The following is a 9698-nucleotide window of genomic DNA, read 5'->3' on the forward strand; positions in this document are numbered from 1 at the left end:
ACCCTACAATGTTCCAAACATCAGGTCCATTATTAGCCTGCTCTGTGGCAAAACAGCACGTCTAAAACCAATTGTCAATGAAATTAATAAGTATTAAATCGTAATATCCATTACGTGAAACTGCATCATGCTATTCAAACAATCTTGCAGGCGCAAAGTATACTTCATCTTTAGGAAGGTAATACAACCCCGCGTATAATAAGTAGGCCTACATGTCATTTACTAAAACTAAAGAATGCACTGAGAAAAAAAGAGCTACGCTTGTAGGCCTATTCGAAACGAAAAACTTCGTTTTACAAGTTTTGAACTAAACGAACCCAAACATTTTAATATACTTGCAATCCCCACTCAAATCATAATGTGACAGTGAAGGCATGTCACTGCCCCCGCTATCTGTCACACATACGGTAGCCTAGTTCATTAAACGCACCGAACAAACACATGGGGTCTCCCACACACACGACCTAACATAACTGTGTTACAAAGTAACATAACAAAGTCTTAAAAGAACATTAATCATAAAGAAAAGCTAACGACAAAAACAAAAAGAATCATGGGAACACACACTTCCTTAGCAGCAGTGGCTAACTATCAACCGCTACAATATATTATGTAGTCTAAGCGTCATAATTAAAATAATCCACAAAACCACTGTAGTTTACTGAACTATTCAACAGTGATTCAGGTCAGTAGAGGGCGTTTCACGCTGTACTCTTTGGAATCGTACGGCAACATAATACTGAGAACATTTCGGAGGGCTGTACTACGAAGCGAGGTAACTGGCTTATCCAGGTAACTTCAGGGGTAACTTTGTGACGTCGGGTGTAACTTCCCGATTAACCCGTACTACGAAAGGTGGATAAGTCTTACCCGAGGTAAGTTGTCATGGCAATTGACGCTGCATCTCTAAACTGCTCCGAGCAGGTTATCTTCGCGGTTAACTCGATGTTACCCTATATAAGCACCGCCCCTTCCGCTTCCAGTCTTGTCGAGAAAAATGCTGGCCACATTTGGAAGACCCAGACGACACTGGCGCACGGGTTGTGAGAAGCTCACTCCGCAGGGCAGGGATGTTTAGAGGCCGTCAGAATCCTCTAGCTTACCCCGATAATGTTCTGTATGAAAGATATCGATTCTCATCTGAGGGAATTTAGTATCTTTGTCGGCTTCTAAGGCCAGACGGGTGGGCTGGGGTGCATTGCCACCCAAAAGGCTCGTTTGCCCACCCTATGAAAAATCGGTTAAATTAAAGGTTTATCTGAATTTATATAGTCTAGGCCTATGGCTTATCTCCGCTTTTATATTTCTCTAATGAATCATTGGTTATTTCAAATGTGTGACATAATGGAAGAGGAGTGGTCTTGAACTTTCACCAGTTATCAGCATAACCTTGTGTCAGCGCGCTTTCATTTAAACGGGAAAATGCTACTGGCCGGTTCTTGTGCGAGTCACCAACGTTTTCCATAGGCTAATTTTGCCCGAAAGAAGACTTTTGAATTGTTCATAAAACTTTTATCCATTTTTTTCTCATTCGTAGTGTTGACTAGTGTTTAGTGGCACTTAACCAGTGTTAAGTCGCTATAGTTCCTTGCTGGTTTGTCTTAAAGTAACCTGGCAAGCTGACTTGGATAGTTAAGTTTCTTGAGTTTTAAGAATGCATAGATAGATGGCTTATTCAAAAATGGTCTACCAAGATCACAGACCATTGCTGTTTCTGCCGATCTAGCCCTGCTTCAGTGTCGGCGGCACCCGACATTAAAAATACACGACCTGCCACCCCTGAATGCTTCCACTGTCAAAGACTGGGGCTTGAATAATGATAAACCTTCCCAGCCGATTTTGGCAAGTTACCCTAAACGTATGTTTGGCCAGAAGACGATGATTTAGCGCGAGCTGGTACCAGTCTCGACCGTGGCTGGAGTATTCAGCACAGCGTGATGCAGTTTTCTGTTTTTCGTGTCGTAGGTTGGGTGCCGGTGATAAGGAGGATATATTCACCAAGCGTGGCTTCACAAATAGGAAACGTGCCCTTGACCGAGACAGTGGCTTCCAAAAACATGCATCCAGTGTCATGTGCGGGCTATGTGTGCTTGGCAAGAATATCAGCACAGACATATCTCATGGGTTAAAGATCTCCGGCGTGCAGAGACTTTAAATCAGGCAATGAATTATTACTAGCGTATACGAGCTCTGATATTACCAGACCAGAGCGCAATTTTATTAAAAAACAATCACTGACGCGGTGTTTTTGCGGATGAGTTTTAACCAATGGTAGCCTGTTTAGGCGATGTACTGGCACGAGAGGACTGTGCTTCCAATCAGCAAGTAGTTTCAACTAATGTGAGGCGGTGCCAGGAAGTATTTGCAGGAACTGTATCAGTTGATTACTGCTCAATAGGCTAGCATGCATTGAAATAGATGGGGCATGGAAGGGAAACTTATGAAGGTTGGCGCAGACACAATCACAATAGAACAGGAGGTGAAAAATAAATGGCGGTAGGCTTGGTTAGATGAAAACGGTAATGACGGACAAACGTTCGGCTTGTGTTGTCACAAATTAAACGATCCCGGGGACCTGCTTTGCACCACGTGTTCGAAAAAATACAGTATGGGAAGGCAGCAAAAGGCATTGTATCGGCATGATACAGATCCCTCACACAAAGCAGCTGTTCGGGCTCTTCGTTATTCATCAACGTTGCCGAGAGCTATGGCCGGTGGAGCTGCTGCCGCTTCATCCATTCAAGATGAATCCAGTCGTGTGCAATCATAAAGTCCGCGTTTGTACATTTTATAGCGAAACATGACCTGTCTTTCAGGATAGCGCCAGCGCGTGTCAAATACACAGGTCAGCTACCTATCCACTCACGGCATTGCCTGTCACATTAGGCAATGTTTAGCGCACAAGCTGTCAAAACAGATGTTTTCACTGAACGTTGACGAGTCCACAAACCGCAACATGGACAGAATTTTAAATGTCTTGGTCCGATTCTATGATGATGACTTGGACAAAGTTGTAACATAGCATCTTGCTACTTGACCAGGTTTTATTGAAGTTGCACTTTTCATTTTTAATAGAATTTACGAAAAAAGGAAGCACTTTTAATCTGAGCACGGTAATACAAAATTGTATTAATGTATCAATTTTGATTTGCAGCTGTTGTGATAAGGCTAAATGTACCCAAAAGAAAACACAAGGCTATCTTGCATCTAATATTCTTGTCTTACTAGGCTTGAAAATGACAGCCTGTAATTCTGCATTAAGTTTGCTAGTACTGCACTCTGATCCTTCATTTCTGTAAATTTTGTGTCTATCAAACTACATTAATAACTGCAATTACAATATAAATGGAAATAATCAGCAGTTGTAATATTTTTTGTCATGTGGGAATAGCACAACTGTAGTATATGTGGGCCTACAGCTTTTATCAGAGTATTTTTGAATGAAAAGTAACTTGTGTTGTACAGGCAGAAAGAGAGGTTTTTGAGTTGTGGCTCTTTTCATATTGGATATAGTTGCCCACCCCACATATCCAAATGCCCACCCCAGGGTGACATGCTAGTAATGCCACTGAATGGCACTCGCTGGAGTAATGCCCTCACTGTTGAACAGACAGTGTGCCTTGCTTTGTGATATTTTGCCAGCGGACACTTCAATGAATTCCATCGGTGATGCTGTACATCTGAGCAAGAATACTGTATGCCGTGCAGTTCACAAGGTGGTATTTGCTCTCACTAAACTGCTGGACGCATTTGTTGTGTTCCCTGGCCATTTAAGCGTTCTAAAGATCAAAGAGGCTTTTTAAGCAATCGCAAGTATTTCACAATATAAAAACACTTGGTCTATTTTTAATATGCATAGGCTAGGCATATATATAGAACACATTTTTTTCCCATAGGAATCCCGAGGGTGATTGGTGCGATTGACTGTATGCATATCCCCATTAGAGCACCCCTGGGAGAACATGAGGGGGATTATGTGAATAGGAAGTCATTTCACAGCATCAGTGTTCAGGTATTTGGTCATATCGTATTTGATCTGACATGTAGGTTAACCTATATTATTTTGTCCTCTACAAATTCTACTTATATTCAAGACAATTAAAGACGCATTAGATGGTGATTTTCTTACAATGGTAGTATGTTAAATGGCCCGAAATCCTTTGTCAGATGACATGTGATCCCCATTTAATGGTGACCAGTCTGGAGGCTAGGTGGCCTGGGTCAGTGCACGATTCATGCATTTTTTGGGAATCCACTCTTGGTCAGAGATTTGAACAAGGTAAGACAACCACCACCCTATATTTCACACATCATGCTGTACTGTGACAACTTCTTTCTATCGTTCAAAGGGCATTTTGATGGCCTGCTGCTTGGGGACCGAGGCTACCCGTGTCTGTGTCACCTGATGACCCCCTATCCTGACTCACAAACAAGGGAACAAATAAATTATAACATGGCTCACAGTAACACAAGGGTCTGGAAAGAGATGACATTTGGGGTCATCAAAGCACACTTTGCCTGCCTGCAAGGCTTGCGGGTGCGTCCAGAGCAGGCATGTGAGGTGGTGGCAGCATGTGTGGTGCTCCATAGCATTGCCACTATTAGAAAAGAGAGAGCACCAGCTGCCGATGCCACCAGATGTAATGGACCCAGTGACGTTAGATCACCCAACAGGAAGAGCTGTCAGAGAGGCCATCACAAATTAGTTTTTCCACTAATAAAAAAAGACACACAAAATTATTATTTTTTGATTTATGTATTTATTTATTGGCATTCTCCCTTTCCTAAAAATTAAAAGAAAAAAGTTACAGATGGTAGAGACATATTGATCAAAGCATGGTCAATGTATAGCAATACCTTTTTGTCATGTTCCAGTTTTCCTATTTCCAGTTTTTTTTTTTTATTTGTAGCATTATTTTCTGGCAGTCGAGCTCAAGCATACACTTATAGAGTGACCGCACATCAGATGGGTCAGATCCAGCCTGCACAGCAAAACACATTGAGAGAACGAACATGGCATGCAGGATTCGGCATCATTAGTGTTACATATTGCCAGTATGAATAATCCTATTAATAGCAAAGGAAAAGCTACCCTTTGAGTTCTGTGAGAGGCCTGAGAGGAGGTAGCCATGGGTGGGGCAAGTGGTTGATTTAGCTCTTCCTGAAAGACAATAATGTGATTGCCAACTGAGCAAAGCTTTGTTCTCTTGAAGCCTCATTCTCATTCAATAGATGTATGACTGGAAACATCAGCTCATAACAATTTGCCATACATAGCCTAGTATTAGCCTATGTTAGTCACCGTTAAATTGTCAGACATGGCTGATGTGGTCTCTTCACCCAAGTCCTCCTGAAAAAAAAATTAAAGAGAAAAGCTGTTAGGTTGTATCAACATACAGTATCAACATTGATAAATCCACAGAACTCCTCAATTATTTCCACACTTACCTCTACCTGAGAGTCAGATGAGGGGCATGCTGGTGGCTGGAGTATAGTATCCCCCTCAACTGTACATGAGACAGGCATGTGAACTACATAAAATTATTTTAAACTGGGCAATCAAAACAATTGATATGATATTACCCTGTACGTAAAGGGTGGACATTGAGCTGCCACCTGGGTCAGAACTGACCGCCCCCTCAATCCATTGCCCTTTCGCCATTGCCAACTCCTCTGCCTGTGAAAATGTAGCAGGACGTGGCCCTCCTCCAGTTTTCACTATCTCTGCCTTTTTTCTGTTTGCTGTGAACACATGAATAAGCCATTATAAGTGTAGGCTACACACCACATCTGTACTCAGTATTAATGATGAGAACTATGAATACCACTTGATAGAATATTTTTATATTTCATCCTGACTTATTGCCAGGTGCGCTTTCCACTGGGGTTGCAGCTGAAATGATTGTTAGAATGAAGTTGTTCTTAACACAATAGCATTACATTCATACAAGTAACCCTACAGCCAAGGTGCTTTAGGGAGTAGATCTTAATTCATTAACAGTGAGGAACGGTCAATCTCAGAAATGTAGCCCATGCTTAGGCTGTAATTAAATTATCCTAATTGTTTTCACATATTTAGATAGACTATTTTACGTGTCCTTACATCTCAATCATATTACATATAAAAGAAGAGTCCGTAAGACAAACTAGAGAACATAGGCCTACGACAGCAGCACTGTTCTTACGAATTTACTCTGTCGGCAATAAGCTGCCAACAAGCCTTCCTGGCTTTGTTAGCTGCCACGGTGTTATATTTAGCTGTTAACGTTTCTTTAAACCCCTCATATCCTGACATTATCAACGTGCATTCTTCCGGGGAAAAATACGGAGCACGAGCCATTATGCAAAAACTCTGCCTGCCTTGCCGAACACGCCCCTTTAATGCGAATACGCACAAACTCCGATTAAGTTAACACCGAATCAACTAACCGACATCTTAATCACCGTCGTAGTACCGTTTAACACCAACTCAGGCAATCAGAGTTTGTCAACCCTGACTTTCCTTGATAACCCCGAGTTAAATCTGAGGTTAAACTACCTTCATAGTAGCCTACAGCCCTCAGGGCCCTGCTTCAGAAAGCGAGTTTAGTGAAAACTCTGAGTTTGTTTACCCTGAGATAAGGGAAACTCTGGGTTTTCCGTTCCAGAAACCTAGTAAACATGCGGTGGTTGGGCCAACGTTGGCTTATGGTCATTATGGTTGGCGACCGTCACCATCTGTTGCCAACGTTGGCACACCGTTGGGATGCCACTTTAGCCCAACGGTCACATAATCATCATGAGGCAACATTGGTACAACGTTGGACTAACACTCTACCCCAACCATTGCATAACTGTCATGAACCAACGTTGGCACTACATTTGCATTGTGACTTTTACCCAACCATGGCATTTTCGCAATTAATGTTCCGTTAGCTCTGGACAATTGCAAGGACATTTTTGAAGTTCAGCTGAAACGGTGTGAGACAGCTCTCAGTCTCAATCTGAAGAGAGAAGTAAAGCCGCATCTGGGTAAGTAGCCTACCTAATAACAGTTGTCTTATATTTCGTTAAATAAGTAAATGTATCATGTCTAATTAGCGTACAGTTTGAATTGGAATGGTTACTTTAATATATGGTATTTATATATTTATTTGTTGTCGTATGTTGGTAGTTTTAACCACTTTTAGTGAGATGGATTTACATAACGTTACCTGGTTCTGAGGTAAATTAGCTAGCGTGAGTAGCTACACTATATGGACAAAAGTATTTGGCCACACCTGTTTTTCAGGGTTTGGGCTAGGCCCCTTATCTCCAGTGAAGGGCAAACTTAATGCTTCAGCATACCAAGACATTTTGGACAATGCTATGCTTCCAACTTTGTGGCAACAGTTTGGGGAAGGCCCTTTTCTATTCCAACATGACTGTGCCCCAGTGCACAAAGCAAGGACTATAAAGACATAGTTTGATGAGTTCAGTGGTGAAGAAGTTGACTGGCCGGCACAGAGCCCTGACCTCAACCTCATCGAGCACCTTTGGGATGAACTGGAACGGAGATTGCGAGCCAGGCCTTCTCGTCCAACATCTGTGCCTGACCTCATAAATGCTCTACAGAATGAATGGGCACAAATTCCCACAGAAACACTCCAAAATCTTGTGGAAAGCCTTCCAAGAAGAGTGGAAGCTATTTTAGCTGCGAAAGGGGGATGTGATGGAATGCCGTCACTACGGTTGAGTGTGTGCTCTGACTGCCATACCAATGAGCCTAGCTCTTTGGCGTCGCGGTCAAAGTTGCATGGTTGTTACCCCGTAGACTCGGGCTCGATGCCGGGTGGGGTGACTGCTCTCGCCCTTCGCTACAAATGGTGTTAGAGTGGGATGGCTGGCTGCGAGGCCACCAGAGGCGTGCCCAGTGTGTGAGCTGTATGAAGGACCCCCAGGTTTGGCTGACCTCAGTGTGAGGGACCCCAGAGATGGGTGAAGCACTAGTGAGTGGGGCACCCTGGGATAGTACGGCAGGGGAATGTGTGAGGGACACCATGGTGTGTGAAGTGCATGGGCACGTTTCCTGAAGGGGAGGGCAGTGTGATGGAGTGCCGTCACTACAGTCGAGTATGTGTTCTGACTGCCATACCAGCGAGCCTGGCTCTTTGGTGTTGCGGTCAAAGTCACATGTTTGGTACCCTGTAGACCTGGGTTCAAGGCTGGGTGGGGTGACTGCTCTTGCCTTTCGCTACAGGGGACCAACTCTATATTAAAGTATATGTATTTGAATACAATGTAATGGTCAGGCGTCCGCATACTTTTGTCCATATAGTGTACGTAGGATATTTAGCCGTTTTAGCTAATCCCACACTGCTTGGTTAGCTAAGGCTACGTTTTTTATTTCGTACAAATGGTGAAGTGGTTAACGTTATAAGGGTGTCACAGATATTCAAAGAAAATATTCCATCTGGCCTCAATTTTTATGACAGTGGCTGTAGTAGGCTATCTATAGCCCATACCATAGCGCTATCAATAAGATAGTGTGCGCTAGGTTAGTGTCATATGGTTAAAAGGCAAAACATAGCTTCGTTAAGTGGATAAGTGCCGTTTTGCCTACAGTGCGGCATGCTGCTAAAACACAGTAACTACACTGTTAAAATAGTGTTTAGAAACCCTTAAGCGGGGTTGTGGGGTTAACTGATACAATAATGACTCAATAATGTGTTTTGTTTTTGTCTTTAAGGAGCTGTGCGGGCAAACTTCAAAGATGCCCCAGATGCTGACGTCTGTACGTCAGCGAAAAATTGGCTGCAGTATGCCAAAGACCATGACTGTATGTATTTTGTCATGGTTTAGCCTGTTATATTGTTCCAAATACATTTCTTTTTAAGTTTGTTTTAGCTATTTATTCAATTTTAAAATCCTGTTAATGTTTTTTTAAAAAAGTTTTTTTAAAAAAGTTTTAATAAATCGGTTTTCTTTATTGTTTTTGTCACTGTTTTAGGCCACTCGTTTCCTCTCTTCGATATCTCCAACAACTATGTTAAAAGTGATACAGATAGTGACTTCTCCAACCTTAAATTCTGAATGGAAATTTCTTGTGTAGCGCAGCAAATGTGATATGTTGTATATGAAGGGCATTAGGGCTGTCACTAATAAAAAATCCTGTTCGATATTTTAAACAGAAATGAAGACGAGTTCAAATTAATATTCAAATTTCCGTGTTAAAATGTTTTAAATTCCAAGGCTAAACATAGGCCAATCCAGTGGCAACTAACTAGTAATTGGAACCTGTATGCAGAAGAGGGCGTGAGAGCGAAGTAAACAGAGACAGTCCATATGAGGATTTATTACCGAAAAGTGCCATGCACAAAAACACTGCAGGCCTAGCTTACTGTATCAAAATCAGTTAGAGATTGGGCTGCCATAACATTAGGCTAATAACAGGCACAAACATGAAACTGTGCATCCTTACAACTAACAGCCACATTTACAATTTCAATACAACTCCAACCAGCGATTGTCAAAAAAAAAAAAAAAAAAAAAAAAAAAAAACACACACACACCAACAACTTAAAATGCGCTTAGCCTACCTGAGAACAACTGAAGCTAACTGGTACATTAAATATGTTCAAATAAGTCGACTGCAAATTATTTGCCAGGAACACAAGCTGATCAACATGATCGCAGTCCAGAGCAGAACGTTTTTTTATTAACTATATTCCCAGCAGTGG

At 42.1% G+C, this 9698-nt stretch overlaps 1 pseudogene; it reads left to right on the top strand.

Moving 5' to 3' along the window:
* Positions 1 to 374: 374 nt before the first annotated feature.
* Positions 375 to 9051, top strand: LOC118793059 (annotated as a pseudogene).
* Positions 9052 to 9698: the final 647 nt, after the last annotated feature.

The sequence above is a fragment of the Megalops cyprinoides genome, chromosome 18 (genome assembly GCF_013368585.1).
Source record: "Megalops cyprinoides isolate fMegCyp1 chromosome 18, fMegCyp1.pri, whole genome shotgun sequence".
In the NCBI taxonomy this organism is placed as follows: domain Eukaryota; kingdom Metazoa; phylum Chordata; class Actinopteri; order Elopiformes; family Megalopidae; genus Megalops; species Megalops cyprinoides.